Raw genomic sequence first — 18,878 nt, forward strand, 5'->3', positions numbered from 1 at the left:
GAACAACACACCCTCTGGGAAGACCCAGCAGGCAGGTTGGAGCGTGGGATCGAGATTTTCCAGAATTCCACAAGTCTATCTAGACCTAGTCCAGAGCCTGTCACCCTGACCAGTGGCCCTTCCAAAAGGTCCAAAAGCCCCTCGGCCTTTCTCGCCCCTTCTTTTGGGTGCTCAGATGAGAGTTCAGGGGGAAAGGATTTTGCTTCCAAAGGTGTGGCTGTGAGGGTTCCATAAAAGACTCACCTCTCCAGGCTCTGCATTTTCCTCTGGGCCGGGTGAGTCATGCTGCTGGAAAATGACAAACACGGGTAAATGAGATAATAAGAATGACACGGGTGACTCAGCTGACATCGACACCCATCTGGCAGGGCTCAGACGCCCCACAGAGGACAGGAGGCTCATTTGGGAAAAGAGGATGATTGTGTATAAGGGATCCACTCAGCACATTTTTTTTTTCTTGTCCTGGTTACAGACAGCTTCACAAAGTGCTTCTTTCCACCAGGAGCTGCCTGAGTCTGACAGGCCCCGGCATTACTCACAGGGGAGGGGGCTCACAGCCCGGAATCAAGGTCCAGGGATGGACGGATGTGTGCGAATCTTCCTTTGACTGTTGCAGAAAACGGCAGCGCCCTTCCCCAGAGGGCTGGTCTAGGCCTCATTTTCTCCCCCAAATCCTCCAACAGAATGAATTTGGACACTGGGGTGTTTATGTGTAAAATAAGAGTGTTCTGGGATTTATTTTAAAAATTCTATTCCCTACTCTAAAATCACTGGGAGGTGATAGATGAAATGAGACTGGCAAAATGTTGATAATTGTTCAACTGAGTGAAGGATGCATGGGTCCATGAAACCATTCTTTCCACTTTGGGATATGTTTTAAGTTTCCATAATAAAAAATTTTTTGTGGTTTTCATTTTAAAGAGATTTGGTCCAGTCACCCCTCATTAGCCTTTAAGCTTCTGGAGCACCAAGATCATGCTGGGAAAGTTTGACCTCACTTCCCCTCATGGGCCTCAGTTTCCCCAGAAGCCTAGCCGTCTCCTGATAAAGGAGGAGGCATTGGTTTCTCTGAGCCCTTTTCCAGCTCTGCTTCCCTGTGAGCTGATCATCTCCATGGATTCCAAATTCTCACCGCCCCCCGGGCACCTCAGCTCGTGTTTTCATAGCAAGTTTGTGTGACCTGTGTAGTTTAGTGGTTAGAGAAGAGATTCTGGAACTCCAATGTCCAGATTAGAATCCTGGATCAATCACATCCTAATTATGTGACCTCAGACAGCTCACTGAATGTCGTGAGATGTCAGTTTTCTGATCTGAGAAATGGAGATAATGATATCCACCTCATGGGGTTATTATAAAGATCCAATGACCTTAAATTTGTAAAACATTTAAACAAGTAACGTTCAATGAAGAAAAGGGAAAGGGCTTCCCTGGTGGCGCAGTGGTTGAGAGTCCGCCTGCCGATGCAGGGGACACGGGTTCGTGCCCCGGTCCGGGAAGATCCCACATGCCGCGGAGCGGCTGGGCCCGTGAGCCATGGCCGCTGAGCCTGTGCATCCGGAGCCTGTGCTCCGCAACGGGAGAGGCCACAACAGTGAGTGAGAGACCCACGTACTGCAAAAAAAAAAAAAATTTGATGCCCTCTGTGAGGGACAGCCTGGGGGATTAATATGTAGGCTGACTTTGGGGAATTTTAGGAATATTGGGTGGTCCTTTGGGTTAAGAGGAAAGGACCCTTGGCCACAAGGGTTCCCCAGGCAATCTGGAGGGTACGATTATAACAGATCCTGTCATCCAGAGGCCTTGGAGCAGGAGTGGGTCTAAACTGCCACCATAGGGTCTGTAAGAGACTGAAGGGGCCACAGGGTGCGACCCACAGGTAGGGAGCAAGGGAACTGGGCTTTGGGGCCAAGCAGGCCTGCATTCAAATCCTAGTTCTACCCTGAGCTACCATGTAAGCCTCAGGCATGTCCCTAAATTTCTCTGAGCTACAGTCTCTTCACTTGAATTCCATTTGAATTGTGACACCTCCCTTAAGGTGGTGTGAGGATTAAAGGATGAAGGTCTATAGACTCCAGGCTCTTAGGAGGCGCTGGAGCTGAAAGTACCATTTCTCATCCCTTCTTCTCCCACCAGGTACTAGGGTGCTTCTCCCACTGGGTGCTTATTCCCACTAGATAATAGATAGAAGGAACTGTCTGTAGAAATGAAAACAATTCACTTTATTTAAATGTAAAGGTGGATTTCTCTCTTTAGAAATGGAGACTGCCTTGGAGCAGTGGTTCACATCGCATGTTAGAATACGGATACGCCCTCTGGATCCATGTTCTAGATAAGGGGAGTTTTTTAAAAAAATCCCAATGCCTGGGCCCACCTCCAGGGAATTCTGATTCAAGTGGTCAGGGTGACTATGATGTACAGCTGGGTTTGAGAACCAAGGCCCCAGCACCTCCTAATGCCCACCAAAAGGAGCCCACCCACATAGCACTCACTGGTCAAGGAAGGAACTCTCTCCAGCAGACAGCTGAGAAGGCAGTGCAGGTGACACACGATTATATCTCAATATTATCTTGAGTAGAAAATGGAAAAGGTCTTGTTGAAAAATCCATTTGCTGATATGTGTCTCTTGGAATTCTAAACCTTGCACACCCTACCTGATTGAAGTAGACTTGTTTTTTTTAATTAATTAAGAGGCTGGCAAAAAAAGAAAGGAATCATCTCTGTTCTTTAGCCAACACTTTTCCTAAAACAGCTGCAGGGAGAGGGAAGGTAGTTTAAAGCATGAAGAGCAAAAGTGCAAGGAACTATGTCAGAATCCAGCAGGTCCAGAAGGAGAAAGAGACGTGAAACCCTGCTCCACAGACAGATGTGACTCAGTGAACACCAGTCTTTCCCAGTATCCCCAATATGACAACACAGCTGTTCTTCCCATGAGGAAACATGAGTAAAGCAATAGAGAGAGGGAAGATCTGTCTCTAGTACTTTCAACGAGGATGAATATGTTGATGGGATTTCACACGTCTATGAGTCAAGGCAGGAAGGTTAAGAGCATCTGTGGAATATTCCAGAAATCACACCCGCCTCATAAACCCCAGGGCAAACTCTTATCTTCTTTTTATTCTTCATGTGCTCCTTCAATCTTTATTCATGCAGCCAACACTTCGATGTCCCAGGCACACAGTGGGAGTTCCAAGTACCAAAAGGAGGTAGAAAAAGGAATTGGCTTTCCCTGGTGCTTTAAAAAAATTCCTCAGACACCATTATATCAGGAGGAACCAAGGCTGGCTGCCCAGAAACAAGGCTGTCCTCACTTTCGAACGACCCTCTTCAGGCTCAAACCACCTGAGTCTCAGCCCCAGGCCTGCAGGCCCCCTCTCCTCTCCCGGCTCGTGCCATCACTTGGGCAAGTCACCTGACTCCTCTGCAACTGGATTCCTCACTGATTAAGATAATGGCAGTTGTTCAACCTGCCTCGCAGGGTTGCAGTGAGAATCAAGTTTGTACAAACGCAGGATTGGGACTTTCGAGAATATGTATGCAGATGAGGGCTCCAGAGAATGGCATAGGAGGTGGGGCTCTGCCCTGCCGCCCCCCCACCAAATGGCAGTGATGAGGGGAAGAAGCAACCTGCTGCTGATGGTGCTGTCAAGGATGACCAGGGCCATGACAATGACCCTTGTCGTCTCCGAGTACAGATTCCTTACACAGGCTGAGCAGCGACCAGGTAGAAAAGGGAAAGACTCATAGGCAGACCGCTGTTTCTCCTCTCCCTGGGAGCCTACCTTGGTTTAGGGCATAATCCTAGACAAGGAAACACACATGATTTAATTTGTTTTGTGATTCCTTTCCAGCATTTTCTTTTTGTTTACATTAAGGATGAGTGTTCCATGGAAGGTGTTAAAAGAAATAATAATGATCAGATTAGAATTGGGTGGTGTCGCCCACCACTGATAAACAAGGCTCCACCGACGATGTTGATATCCTGCCTTTCTGCCCAGGTACTCAGCAAACCAGTGCAGATGGGATCTCACCTGGGCACCAGACACTTCCTCTGGACCCACAGGAAAAGTGAGGTACCCCTCCCTTAGGGATGCTTTCCCAAGATGTTGCAGCAATCTTTATGAGCTAGAGAACAGAGGAGCGAGGAGGGCAACTAATGCTTATTGAGTGCTAACCAGGTGAGCCTCACAATTACCTTGTGCAATAAAAATCAAGATCCCCATTCTATAGATGAGACAACTCGAGGTCTCACAGATAAAGTAACTCGTCCAAGATCACGTTGCTAATAAGCAGAGGAACTGGAGCTTGAGGAAAGCCTGGCTCAAAGCATTGTATGCTAAGTGCTGTGGGAAATGCAGAAGTAAATATTCCAAGGTTAATATGCCCTTTAAGGAACTTTCAGTCCTGTGAGGGAGAAAAACAGGTGCAACTGACATAAAATATAAGGTGGAATACAATAAACAGTAACATACCAGTGATGGACTCAAAGTGTCCAGAGGAAGGAACAATGAATACTGATCCCAGATCCAGATGGCATTTGAAGGGACCCATGAAAGATGGGTACAACCACAGCCGGAGGAGAACAGGGAGAGGTGGGGAAAGGAGGGAGGGGCCGTGAGGGAGAAACACCAGCCCTGGCGAAGGCCTGAGAGTCTGAGAGTACCTGCCAGGCTGCGCAGCAAGGACGGCGGAGACCACACCCTGCTTCCGATTCCTTTTCTTCCAGGAAAAGGTCCAGGCAAGGCTCACCAGGACCTTCAGAAACTGGGCTGCTTCCCAAGCCGTGAACTGCCATAGTTGTGTCAGTCTCCCCAACTTCCTGCACCCTCTTTCACACCAGAGTCACTCTTGATGGGGCACACTTTCCACTCCCACCGTCCACACCTGACTCTGTCAGTCTGCATCCTAACCATCTTGAGTGCTAGATATCGTACCCTCACCCCAGGAAGATCAGGCTCCCCTCCAATGGGCTCCCTCCAGCTGACCCTCCATTTCCCATGTTACGGCACTCACCCAACTGCACGGCCGGCACTCACCAGTGTGCGTGTCTGTATCTCCCAGGAGGCCGTGAGCCCCATGACAACAGGGCTCTCACATTGTTCCCCAGAGTGTAATGCAGCTCCTGGCACATAGGAGGTGATAAGCGAATAAAGTAGAATGGCAAACTTAATCAATGAACTGACCATAGAAAGAGAGGAGAAATGGGGAAAGAAAGGAAATGGGGGGGCCAGCTTTCGAGTTAGAGCAGGGCTTTCAGTGCCAGGTCAATTTGTTCCATTTTTACCACGTGGCCAATGGGGAAGGATTGATGGGTTTCGAGGAGGGAAGCAATCCCTCCTGTGCGTCGGGATGTAGTGTGGCAGACAGAGAGAGAGCGGGGCTGGAGGCAGGGAGAGTCCTTAGGAGGCTTTTGTGATGGTCCAGACAAGAAGTGAGGAGGTGGACAGACTACTCTCTTGAAGAAGCCTTTTAAAAGCTGGAACCAGAGGGCACAGAGCACATCCAGGCTCTGGCTAAACTGGCCAAGAGTTGTCCTTGAGAGTTGGCAGGATTCCACGACACCAGAGATGACTGCTGTGGACAAGCCTGGGGAGGGGTGAGAAATCGCCATGTGTGCATCGGAGCTCTTAAGAAATACTACATGAATAAATGGAAGCCTTGGCAAGAGCTTCCCTGGGAAACCGCCTATTCCATGACTAAGGCTCTGAGAAATCTCTGCTCATGGCCTGGCAGAACCTTCGCCAGCCAAATCTCTCATTGAAAACCTCAGAGGGCTTCTGGGAGCATGTGGATAATGGGCTGTGGGAATCTCGGGTCATAAAACTTTCACCCAGCTGCTCGAGTGCCTGGCTGGGCAATTAAGCAGGATGCTCTCAAGCAGATCAAAAGACTCTGGTGAGGTGATCTCAGGAAGCTTCCTGCCCTCCCTGTGAGGAAGGCAAGAGTCAGGTCTCATAATCTTCATTTTACAGATGAGAAAAGTAGTTTCCCTGGTGACTAAGTCCCTTGGCTGAAGTCAAACAGCCAGCAAAGGGTGGAACCCCAAATAAGCATCACAGTCACCCAATTCCCAGGACATCATTACTCCAGAGCCTCCCACTCCATGGAGGCTGGACGCTCCTGGGAGGTCTGGACCCACATTTGGGATGTTAGGGCAGGGAGTGGTCCACAGGGTCTATTCCAACCATTTAGCACCCACGGACACTTCCATGAATACACGGCGACTTGGCGTCTGCCCTTGGCAACATCAAGACGTCTTGATGGTCTTCTCACATTAGCAGTTTATGAAACCCAGGCCCCCAACCTAACAATAACAACCCAGTTACCCCTTGGCCCACCTATACGCAAACCGTTTTAGAGGGCATACTCAATCTTAGCGGTCATCTTACAGAACTTCTCAAGTTCATAAAGTCGTACCTGACTTCAGATCCCAGTTCTGCCCTTGCTATTCCCAGGACCTAGGCAAGGTACTTAACCTAAGTCCCACTTCCCGCATATATGAACTGGAGACATACAGAATACCTCTCTCATTGTGTTATTGTGAGGAGTCGGTGACGTCAGGCACATAAAAAGCACAGCAGAAAGCCCAGCATGTGGTAACCATTCAATAAATGTAGCAATTATTAATAGCATTGCTCACATGAGTGATCTGAGTTTGAAAAGTAATTCTTCATTCTCATAGTCTGGCTATTAAGTTCAAATCTTAGTGTTTGACCAATTCCTTCCCTTCCGGGACAAGGAAGTTCATTTTTACTCTTAATAATCTCAGCTACTTCCCATGTTTTAAACAAGAGATGACTCATTACTCTTAATGCAAAGGATACCTGTTACAGCAAGAATGCTCTAAGAGTCACAGAGATGCGTCTGGCTTGTCATGGCCTCAAAATTCTTTCTGGGGTCCTGCCTTGTACTTCCCTTGTCTTGTCATTGCCACCTGGTCATCCACAGGTCCAGGGTCCAACAAATTAAAGGCAGCTAACAAAGAGAGGCCAGAGGCTGGGCTTCTGAGACAAGGTGGCATGCGCAGTTGTGGTCCCTAACTGCAATAGCATCTTGGCTTGAGTCAGTTTTATAGTGTTTCCAGACCTGGAAGGCTGACTCTCCAAATGAGCCCGGTTACTCAATATGCTTGAAAAGGCATGTCCTATTGTAGGCTCCCATTCTTTTTGGATATTACTGTTGCACTTCATACACGCCAGCATCCTACCCTCATCCCATCAGCTCATCCCGCAGGTCACCTGCAGTTTGGTGACAGTTCCCATACACTCCTCTGCCTTCTTACTCCAAACCCCTACCTCTCTTGGTCTGAGCTCTTTCTCGGCCACAGGAGTGCACCCCCCTCTCTCAGGGCAGGCCAGGGAGATAATGCTTCCATGAGTGACCCTCAACTAATACAGGACAAGAATTAGTAAATAAATACCCCAGTTACCTCATCCCTCAGTGCAGCAATTTCGAGATCAGCCAATACTGCCTCTTAAAGAGTCCCTAGCACAACTGAATCCCAGGAGCCCACAGTGACAACTGACTCATTCGTGCACCTTCACTGGCTTCCGCCTTTCCCTGGATGACTGCCTTACTCCCCTAAGGAAGCTTCCTCAGATCACCTCCGTATTGACTGCTGGCACCCAAATCTCTGCCTGGGGTCCGCTTTCGGGAGCACCCAAATTAAGACAGATTCTTCAATGAAAAATAGTTGTTACACTAAAAGTGCACAAATCATTTAACTCTTAATATTAAATTAGGCAGACACTGGCACTGAAATATGATATGGAGCAAGTCTATAATGAATAAAACCCCTGGTTACAATGTCTTTGTCTCAACAGACTCCCCTAATGCCGACCACCAGTTAAATCAAGGTCAGGGCCTTGCTCACTAGTCATACCAGCCCCAGCCATGCATACGATGTGAGTCCTTCCAAAGCCTGTGACCAGCCAGTGCTGAGCTCTCAGAAATAAATTAATTAGACTCTCCAAGGCCAAGAGACAGCTGCTTTTTGGCCCACTCAGTGTCAACTTCCCGCCATTCTCTTTCATCCTTTTTTTTCCAGATCACAGACTTAAAAGGAAAAAAATCAATGTACCCTCTCATCTTTTTCCTGCACAATCTTCAGAAATCTTCTCTTAGCTGAGGAAATGCATCTTCTCAATGACTTATTCAAAGAATGTCCTCCTCCTAGCTGCATTCCTCATCTGTATCAAATAAGTACCCTTTACTCAGCTCTGCAGATGTGGCTAAGTTGTCCCTTGACAGACTGATTTTCCACCAAGACTTGTTAAAATTGTATTTGAGGGTTTTGTCCTTCTGAATATTTCAAAAATATTTGGAAGCTAACGACAGCTGTTAAACAAAATTATATAGTCAAATTTGCTGTGCCCTGAAATGTTTTCTAGATTTTCACATGTGTCTTAGAGGAGGTGAATTAGCTTTTTTCTATTGCTGTGCAACATGTTACCACAAACTTAGAGGCTAAAAACAGCACATATTTATTTCCTCACAGTCAGGAATTCAGGCATTGCTTAACTGGGTTCTCTGCTTAGGGTCCACCAGGCTACAATCCAGGTGTCCGCTGGAATGCGTTCTCATCTGCAGACTCCTCCACTGGGAAAGAACCGACTTCCAAGTTCGTGCAGGTTGTCGGCAGAATTCATTTCCGGTGGCTGTCTCACTGAGGGTCCTGGCTGTGTGCCGGCTGCCAGCTAGAGGCTCTCCTCAGATCCAAGAGGTACCCACAGCTCCTTGCCACGTGGGCTCATCTATCATGGTCGTTTACTTCCCATCTCCTGTTATTCAACCCTTGTATAATCCCCTCCTGATTGTGGGCTGAACCTAGTTACTTGTTTCTAATTAATAGAAAAAAAAGTGATGGGATGCCAATTCCAAGACGAGATTGCAAGAGACTGTGACTCCTGTCTCGTTTGCAGTCTCTCTTCCTCTCAGTTGTTCATTTTGATGAAGCCAGTGCTGTGTTGTGTGATGCTCTATGGAGGGATCCACATGGCAAGGAACCAAGGAGGGCCTCCAGCCAACAGCTCCTGAGGAACTGAGGCCCTCAGTGCAAGAAACTAAATCCTGCCAACAACCGTAGGAGCGAACTAGAAAGCAGAACCTTCCCAGTCAAGCCTTGAGAAGACTTCAGCCACGTGAGAGTCCCAGAGCCAGAGGACCCAGTTAAGCCTCTCTTGGATTCCTGACCCAGATAAAGCTGTGAGATACTAAATGATGCTGTTTGAAGCCACTAAGTATTGGAATAATTTGTTACACAGCAATAGATAACTAACACACCCCTCACCAATGGTTTGTGCCCAATACCTTAGTAAACGTCATCCTAAAAGAAGAGCGTTGGGGCACAGTTCCAAGGGGATAAGTGGGGCAATGCAGAAAACAAAGGGACAGCTTGAGTGCAATGGCTCAGAAATTTCTCAATAGCCTCTTTACATCTTGGAGCTTGACCCAGAACCTGTGAGCAGAGAGGTTAAAACCGAAGCAAACAAAAATTAGAATTATTCCATTAAAATGTCCTTGTCTATTAAGAGGCAAGGTGGCCTTGTCTTGCAGACAAGATGCAAACAGAGATAGGCATTCTCCTCAAGTTGTCAGGAACACAGTGAGATGCTGGATGGAGACAGTAGCCCCGACACAGATACCAGTCACACCAGCCTTGGCAAGAGCCACCAAAACTTGGCTGTAGACATCAGAGCAAAAAGCTGGAGACGACAAAGGGAAGAGTAAACACTACATGGGAGCCAGAAGGACGGAGTTCACATGTACACATGAGCCATCCCCTGGGACTCCCAGAAATAACTGAGGTGAGAGCCTTGGCAGGGAGGAAGAGAATAGCACGAGGTGAGCATGGGTAAATATAAATATTTATTGATGGTGACAAAGTGATGGATGTGATGGAGATGGTGACCCTGAACTTTCCCCCAGTCTTTGATCCCTGAGGGCTTAGGAATATAAAATCATTTTCTTCCTAATGGTTTTATAAGTCCCTACAGTACAGAGGTGACGAATATGGATGGAGAGAAAGACACAGTGGTCTTTCCTATTTAATGAGTTGAATAGAAATAAGTTTATGCTTCCTCCACTTGCCCCGTCCCTTGGTTACAGGCTGCTTTTTCGACCGGGTCTGCCGAGGGCAGAAGCCTGTGTATTCGGGGCTGCATGTCAGCCAACTCATCATCACACCACAGCCAGGCCGCATCTCCAACTGTGGGAAAGTACAATCTCAAAGCCTTCCCCTTCCTCAAAGCTCAACCCACTCTTGGTCCAGCTCCAAGAACAATCAACCCAGAAAATGTGGAATGGAGAAAGCATCAATGCATGCATGGACCATTTCCAAAATAATAAATGATGCTGTTTTAAACCATGAAGAGTAGGGGTCATTTGTTACACAGCAATAGATAAGTAATACACCCTCAACTGATGGTTTGTGCCCCCACGCTTTAGAAAACAGCATCCTAAAAGACCAACATGAAGTCACCATTCCAGTGGGGTGAGTGGGATAATGATGAAAAAGAGAGGGACAGAAAGCTAGATGAGAAATCAAAAGCCTTGGGTTCTGGTACCAGCTCTATCAAGACTCCCCAGCCATCTGAGCTCTGTGAGATCATTTCCTCTTCTGTAAAGTAGAATTCATGATAAATGCCTTTCTTACATCACACTGTTACTGTGAGACTCAGATTACAGAACCCGAGTGAAAGCTTTGTAACATGTGAGGTTATATCCCAAGTAAGGGGTTATAATCATCCACATTATATCATCATCATCTTTATTGCTGGCTGTTACAAGGTAAAGCCAACAAAACTTTGAAAGGCTCAGTCAAAGTCCAACCAAGTGACTAGAAACCACTCTAAGTATTTGGAACCAGGAGAAATTAATATAGGAAGTGGGTTCCACAGGTGATGGAAGGGCTGGAAAGCCCACCAGAAAATAATGGGGGTGACCCAGAGATTAGTAATAGCAAGAAGGGCTTCCCTGGTGGTGCAGTGGTTAAGAATCCGCCTGCCGGGGCTTCCCTGGTGGCACAGTGGTTGAGAGTCCGCCTGACGATGCAGGGGACACGGGTTCGTGCCCCGGTCCGGGAGGATCCCACGTGCCGCGGAGCTGCTGGGCCCGTGAGCCATGGCCGCTGAGCCTGTGCGTCTGGAGCCTGTGCTCCGCAGCGGGAGAGGCCACAACAGTGAGAGGCCCACGTAACGCAAAAAAAAAAAAAAAAAAAAAAAAAAAAGAATCCGCCTGCCAATGCAGGGGACACGGGTTCAAGCCCTGGTCCGGGAAGATCCCACATGCTGCGGAGCAATTAAGCCCGTGCGCCACGACTACTGAGCCTGCGCTCTAGAGCCTGTGAGGCACAACTACTGAGCCCATGAGCCACAATTACTGAAGCCCGCGTGCATAGAGCCTGTGCTCCACAACAAGAGAAGCCACCGCAATGAGAAGCCCGCGCACCGCAAGGACGAGTAGCCCCCGCTCGCAACTAGAGAAAGCCCACGCGCAGCAACAAAGACCCAGCACGGCCAAAATTAAATAAAATAAATTAAAAAAATAATAATAATAATAGCAGGAAATCCCTTAGCTGGAGGGATAGAGGAAGGAGGCAGGACCATAACAACCTAAGGCCTGGGGTCGCCCTATAAGAAGCTGGAACCATAGTGGGAGCCAGAGGCAAGGAAGAAATGCAACCTCTGCCAGATACTTCTGAAGGCAGCTGGGGGGGTGAGAAATGCCCTGGTTTCTCCCTTCCCAATGCCCTTCAATAATTGTCCAGTGCCTCCCGTTGGCCGGACCCAGCTAGAAACCAGCTGACACAGGAATGACAAATGGAACTGAAGCCAACAAGCCCTGGACCAAAGAAGCAGTCTATTTAGCCAGAAATGCAATAATATGCTAGAAATGAAAGTAACATAACAAGGAGACTCAGAAGTCCCAAAGACTCAGACTCCAAAAGAGCATGGGAATTCATCTGGCCCAATCCCTCATTCCACAGGCGAGGCCTCAGAGAGGAAAATGACGTGACTTGCCCAGAATCAGCTGGCTAGGGGCAGCCGAAACCCAGGCATCTGAATTCCTAGTTCGTAGCTTTTTTCACAGCATTTACCTTACAATGATGACTAGCAGAAGTGCTTCAGCTTAACAAAGGGATGTAATGCAATAGTTGATTTCTAAGATGATTGTTCGGACCTGAGAACTCACGTTCCCATAGAAACAAGGCTATCTTGGCTGACTGTGGTCCCAGTCCGGATGTTTAGCCCACCACATGGGAAGAAAGGAACCTTCCTTCTCTGAATTAATGTGAAATCAGGAGGCTGGTGAGCATCTTTCTCCCAGGGCAGAACAGAGGAGAGTCTCTCCCCCATCTCCTTGTTCTGCCATTAAAGGGGTCCTGGGGGTGGGGACCTCCTGCTTCATCACTCCTCCTTCATCACTGCCAGACTTTCCCACAGTGGTCATTCCTGTGGCTGCAGGGTCAGCCACAGAGTAAGAGCTCCCAGAGGGCTAGAAGCAGGTTCTTTTTTTTTTTTTTTTTTTAACACCTTTGCACCCTCAGCACCCTTCTAGTAACTGGCCCAACCAAATCCTGTGATTGTCACCATGCCCTCCCTAGTGGGGTCTGAATTAGCATCTTCAAAGTATAGTCATTATTCTGCCAATGCAGGGGACACGGGTTCCAGCCCTGGTCCAGGAAAATCCCACCTGTCTGGGAGCAACTAAGCCCGCGAGCCACTACTGAAGCCCGCATGCCTAGAGCCCGTGCTCCACAGCAGAAAAGCCACCGCAGTGAGAAGCCCGTGCACCACAACGAAGAGTAGCCCCCACTCACCGCAACTAGAGACAGCCCACGCGCAGCAACGAAGACCCAACGCAGCCAAAAATTAATTAATTAATTGATTGATCGATCATTTTAAAGTATAGTCATTATTATGAAATCATTTTATATTTGGAAAATGAAAAACATTGCCTTTTGTTTTTCTACTCTAAGTGAAATAGAGTAAAATTTGCACACACACACAAAGTGCTCTTAGATAGTGAGGAGAATGAGGGGAGATGTGGAGAGACGGGGTGCTGTTATCTGTGAGATGAAGGCTCCCGTTCTCTGGGGCCACTGTGGGGTCACTGTCCTGTGGTTTGGGCAGAGAATTCCTTAAACAGCTACAAGGTTGCCCATACTTGATCTTCCTGTTTTCGACACACCCCCTGCAATCGGTGAGCTCCAATTTAAGCAACCAACCGCCCAGAAAGAAACTACCCATCCACCCAAAAGTGAGAATGAGGGCAAATTTCCCAGGAACTTAAAACAAAATGCAACTCGGGAGCTAATGCAAAAATGGAAACTGAAATACACTTTCTGCTCTACAGGTCGAAACGCAGAGACAAATTTCCTCAAAACTTAACCCTACTTCCCAGTTGAAGAGAACAGGAAATCCAAGTCTGTACAGCTTTGGCAGCGTTCACACTCCAGTGCCCTCTGCCGTGAAGTTCCCCTACCCTGCAAAGGCGGAAGTGATTGGTCCCCATCCCTCTCCCCTGTGCCCCTGTCCCTTGTTCCCAATCCCACTGGGTCAGTGCCACCATATACAGTCACACAGGCAGCACACTGCCCAATTCAGGGGGTGTCATTCCATCAGCGGCAGTATGAATGGCGCCCCCTGGAGTTGTGCCGTGCTTCTATTAGAATAGCTTGCCAATTGCTATGTCTTAAGACTGACATCTACAGGGCCACAAGGTTCTAGCTGAATTACAGTCACCTCTGTGTCCCTAGCACCTAGCACAGTGCCTGGTACAGAGTAGAACGTCCATATAAACTCCTAGGGATTTCAGAAGCAACGAATTTGAGAAGAGAGTCAGCACCCCACTTAGACAGGAAATAAGTAATTATTTTAAATAGCAGCAGCATCCTAATTAGAGTATAGATTCTTCTTGAACTAACCTTGGACACATTCTTCTTGAACTAACCTTGGACACTTTAAAGTATGGATTCTTCTTGAACTAACCTTGGAGTAAATACAACAGAGTGATGAAGATCTCTGGCTCTGAGGTCAGAAGGATCTGGGTTTGAATCCCTGCTCCGCAACTACTGAACCATGCTGGGCACATTCGTAAACCTCTCTAAGCCTTAGTGTCCTCACCTGTGAGGACCCACTGAGATCATGCTTTAGCCTAGTGCCTGGTACACAGTAATGTAAGTCTTAGTTGTAATGATAAAGTACATTGTTCATGGCAATTAATCCATAATTAAACATTAATCCTAAAAGGCACATTTTAACTATCGATATTTATATCCCACCAGAATGAATATGCCCAAGACATATTGAGTGCTCAGTTAATGCTTACTGAATGAGAGAGAGAGAAAGAAAGAAAGAGGAGAAACACAGAGAATGAAAGTGAGGGGGGCGGAGGGAGGTGGAGAGGAAGAAGGGAGGGTGGGAGGGAAGAGGGTACTGAACTGGGAGTCAGGAGAGATACAGCTTCAAATCTGACATCACTAACAGTGTGACTTTGAGTAAGTTCCTGTCTTTGTCTCAATCTGCTCCTTTTTAAGATCAAAGGTCTTTAGGTGACGTCTCAGGTCCCTTCTCCCGATCCCCTCCCACCTCTAGCTCCTGATCTTTTTATTGCAGGGTTCACTCAGATCCTGCAGGTGGTGCTGCTGAGTTAAGGAGAAGACCTGTTTTTCTGCAGCCTGGCGCCCAGCTGCCAAGCCTCTGCTTAAAGGGCAGACTGGGAATGAGGAAAATCACTTACTTGTTGCTGAAAATGCCTGGGGCAGTAAACGAATCATTCCGTTTCCCTTCTTGCCTACTTGGCCTCTCCCGGTGCCATGAAAGCTCTGTGGATGCGGGGAGACAGCCGGCCCTGGATTCCAAATCCAGTTCCACCACTTCCTGGCCAGTGACCCTGGGCAAAGGCATTTGCCCTCTTGGAGTCTCTTTAGTAGTCTTCGAAATGAGGAAAATAATATGGACGCTCCTGGAGCATCGGGAAAATTAAATGTTGTTTGTCAGTTGAAGAGCCCAGTGCCTGGCACATAGTAGGTGTTCAAGAAATAACGTTCCCTTTCCTTCCCTGCCTTTAATTCACTAAGGGCTATGGCTAGTGCTTGAGAAGAAATGAACAAGGTGTAATGATAGAGTGATGAGGACGTGGGCTTTCCGAGGGGATCCCCTGAGGAGAGGACACGTCATCTGACGCAGGCAGGATAAGGAGAGATGTCCCAGGCAAAAGGACCAGCACGTGCAAAGGCACAGCCCATCTCATCCAGCTCCCCCGCCCCCTTCCTTTACAAACTGATTCTCAATCCAGTGGTTCTGTCCCCTAAGCCCAGAGCCCACCTTGTTCATGCCTCTAGAACAGCAGTCATCTGCCTGTGTCGTAAGTTTTATGTACCCAGTCAGGTCTCCTGAAGGACCAGGAGTGCATTTTATTCATCTCTGTCTCCCCAGAGCCTGGCACAACAAATGCCTTAATGAATAGAAAAGCTGATGAAAGTGTCACACTGGCATCTTCCTATCTCTTATTGGCAGTCTCTATACACAGGCATCCTGACCTTTAGCTGTTGCCCCCCCACATATCTTGCATATCTAGCCCTTAGTACCTGGTAGGTCCTCGATACATGCTCACGTTGTTGAAATCCAGTTGCATTTTCCTTTATTGAGCACCTGCTGTGTGCCAAGCACTGGCGATAGTAAGCACTCAGCAGATGTTGGATATTATACATGTGCGCTACCATTGAAAATATACTCTTTATTGAACACCTACTAAGTGTCAGGCACTGGGCTAGAAGCAGAGCGTTAAGAGATATTAAAGAGAAAACCGCAGGCCCAAAACGGGGTTGCTTGTGCTAAATTTCACGATACCAAATCTGGATTTAAAACATGACTTAAGGCTTCCCTGGTGGCGCAGTGGTTAAGAATCCGCCTGCCAATGCAGGGGACATGGGTTCGAGCCCTGGTCCAGGAAGATCCCACATGCTGCGCAGCAACTAAGCCCGTGCTCCACGACTACTGAGCCTGCGCTCTAGAGCCCGTGCTCCACAACTAGAGAAGCCACTGCAATAAGAAGCCCGTGCACCACAGTGAAGACCCAATGCAGCCAAAAATAAATAAATTAAATAAATAAATAAAAATTTAAAAATAAATAAAACCTGACTTAATTGCAATTTTGACCTTTCCCCAAAATGTAATCTTAATCAGCCAGTCTGGAATTTTCTGGTCAGCACCAATGAGGTAATCTGTCACAGGGGCCTTCTCCATCCCTCCCCCAAAGGAAGAAGAGTCAGTCTGCATGACGCAGACCCCTGCTGGTCCCTGTTCCCAAAAGAAGACGTTCTGCCCTGAAATCATCTTTTCTTTTCCTTTGCAGAAACCTTTTTGCCCCTCCTTCTGCCTATAAAAACCTTTCATTTGGTCCAATGCCTTGGAGTACCTGTTTGTTTACTGGATGGCATGCTGCCTGATTCATGAGTCTTTGAGTAAGGCCAATTAGATCTTCACATTTACTCAGTTGAATTTTGTTTTTTAACAGAGATGAATAAGACCATGGCCACTGCACTCCAGTAGGGTAGAGTCTAGTAAGAGTGAGGCTTATGAGGAAAGTGATTACAACAGAGGAAAACAGTCCTATATTAATAAGAAGAAGAAGAATGAGGAATTCTCATCCATGGTGTGATTGGTGGGTGCAAAGCACTGTGTAAAGCTGGCTGTATATTCGATCCTCCCCACAGAGCTCTACGCAGAGACCATCGTTGTCTCTAGTTCTACTTGAGGAAACAAGATTTCTCAGCAAAGGATGCAGCTGATGTCTCATTTCAGACCAGAGGCCACGCTGCTAAGGAGGATGCGCAGGGCTAGGGGGGCACGAGGAAGGAGCAAGTTCACCCTCCAGTGGGTGAGAGGGGAGGCCACGCAGAGGCGGTGACGTCTGAGCTGTGCCTTTAAGGATGCTGATGCTGAGAAGCAGAAGGGACTGGGGGCCCGGGGGGCTGGGGAGAGAGCACATGACACAGAGGTCTGGGGGTGAGAACAGTGTGCAGGGCAGTGAGACGCCGCCCTGCCTGAAGCGGGGGGCGGGCAGGTGTCAGAGCTGCGTCTTGAAAGAGGCCTTGAGTGCTGGGCTATGGAGTTCAGACTGTTCCTGCAGAAGATGGGGACTCACTGCAGGTTTCCAATCAGGGGGATGTCCTCTCCACTCGCCCCCCAGCCCCCAGGAATCCCGGCCAAGGGAGGATCCTCGGGCTTCTCATTAACGTGTCGGTCAAGGAGCCTGTCCGGCCTCCATATGGCGCGTAAATAATTTACAGTGACGGAGCGTGTTTGTGCGGGATGCCAGCCAGCCGCCTCGCTCCTTCAGCCTCAGTGCTTCCTTTTGCTCCGCTGGCCGGCAAGGCCCCGCCCCCGGCCCCACGGGGAGGAGTCAGAGGCAGGGGGGCACCTCCGGACTCCCTCCAGCGCCGCCCCTCCGGTGAGAGGCAGGGATTTCACGGTCCGGGAAGGCTGCGGAGCCCCTCAGTCCTGGTTCCCAGGGAAATCACATCCAATCCCAACCCCATGAAGGAGCCTTTCCTGTTCTCAGCACATTTTCCAGAAATAAGTTAGAAAGGGTTGACGTGGCCTAGGGGACAGGGTGGAGGGCTGGGCCTGGAAGTGAGGGGCAGGGTGGGGAAAGCACGTGAGCGGGACTTCCTGCCTGAGCCTGCAGGGACTTGGGCTGTCCCTGCACAGCGGTTTCCCTGCCCCGGAGTCCAGGGTCCCCAACCAAGGAGAGCTCCTCAATCCCATGAACCAGCTCTCCCCCCATGGCAAAAATGTAATCAGTCTGTGTCATACAGAGTGAAGTCAGTCAGAAAGAGAAAAACAACTATGGTAGAATATCGCTTATATGTGGAATCTAGAAAAATGATACAGATGAACTTTGCAAAGCAGAACTAGAGGCACAGACGTAGAGAACAGACGTATGGATACTGCTGCCAAAATCTTGGCTGTCTGTGCACCGATGTTGAATAGATGCCCGAAGACAGTTTGGATACCAAGCGGGGAAGGGGGAGTGGGCTGAATTGGGAGAGTGGGATTGACATATATACACTAATATGTATAAAATAGATAACTAATGAGAACAGACCGTATAGCACAGGGAACTCTACCCAATACTCTGTGGTGACCTAAACGGGAAGGAAATCCAAAAAAGAGGAGATATAAGTATACAGATAGCTGATTCACTTTGCTGTACAGAAGAAACTAACAAAACATTGTAAAGCAACTATACTCCAATAAAAATTAATTTAAAAAAAGAATGACATCAGAGGAATGTAAACTACTAGTAAATCAGAAAAAATTAAAATGACACTAGTTTTTTTCAATAAAAAAATTTAATCGTTCTACCAAGTGCAGGAATTACATAGCACAAATGTGACTGTGATTTCATCCTGGTTCCTTACACAGCAGTCCTAAAACTCTTGGAATTTCCTAAGTGAAGAGAGTGATCAAGGTGTCTTTTGTTATTTAAGTGAGGTAACTTTTGGAAAGCCCCTACTTCACCTAAGGATGGGGGCTGGTTGCCAGGGAAACCAGCCAAGTGATTACGGGGTTGGAAATTTCAGCCCCACCCTCCAGCCTCGGGGGCGGGGAGAAGGGCTGGAGATTGAGTTCTGTGGCCGAAGGCCAATGATTTAATTAATTGTTCTGACATCCTGAAACCGCCATAAAAATCCAAAAGGATGGGCTTTTGGAGAGCTTCCGGGTTGATGAACCAGAACTCCTCCACGTGCCATAGTGGTGGCCCCCAAACTCCACAGAAGCTCCCGCATTTGGGATTTCACCCTACCTGTCTCTTCATCTGGCTGTTGATTCATATCCTTTAATATTCTTTGTAATAAACCTGTAATCTAG

General features: G+C 48.0%; 1 long non-coding RNA gene across 1 annotated transcript in view; it reads right to left on the minus strand.

The window, feature by feature from the left end:
• Window positions 1-243: 243 nt before the first annotated feature.
• LOC137210492 (uncharacterized) overlaps window positions 244-18,878 on the minus strand; it is a 148,313-nt gene continuing 129,678 nt past the window's right edge. The window contains exon 3 of the long non-coding RNA XR_010936576.1: window positions 244-288. This is a non-coding gene — a long non-coding RNA (uncharacterized lncRNA). The remainder of the gene's footprint in view (window positions 289-18,878) is intronic.

The sequence above is a fragment of the Pseudorca crassidens genome, chromosome 17 (genome assembly GCF_039906515.1).
Source record: "Pseudorca crassidens isolate mPseCra1 chromosome 17, mPseCra1.hap1, whole genome shotgun sequence".
Taxonomy (NCBI): domain Eukaryota; kingdom Metazoa; phylum Chordata; class Mammalia; order Artiodactyla; family Delphinidae; genus Pseudorca; species Pseudorca crassidens.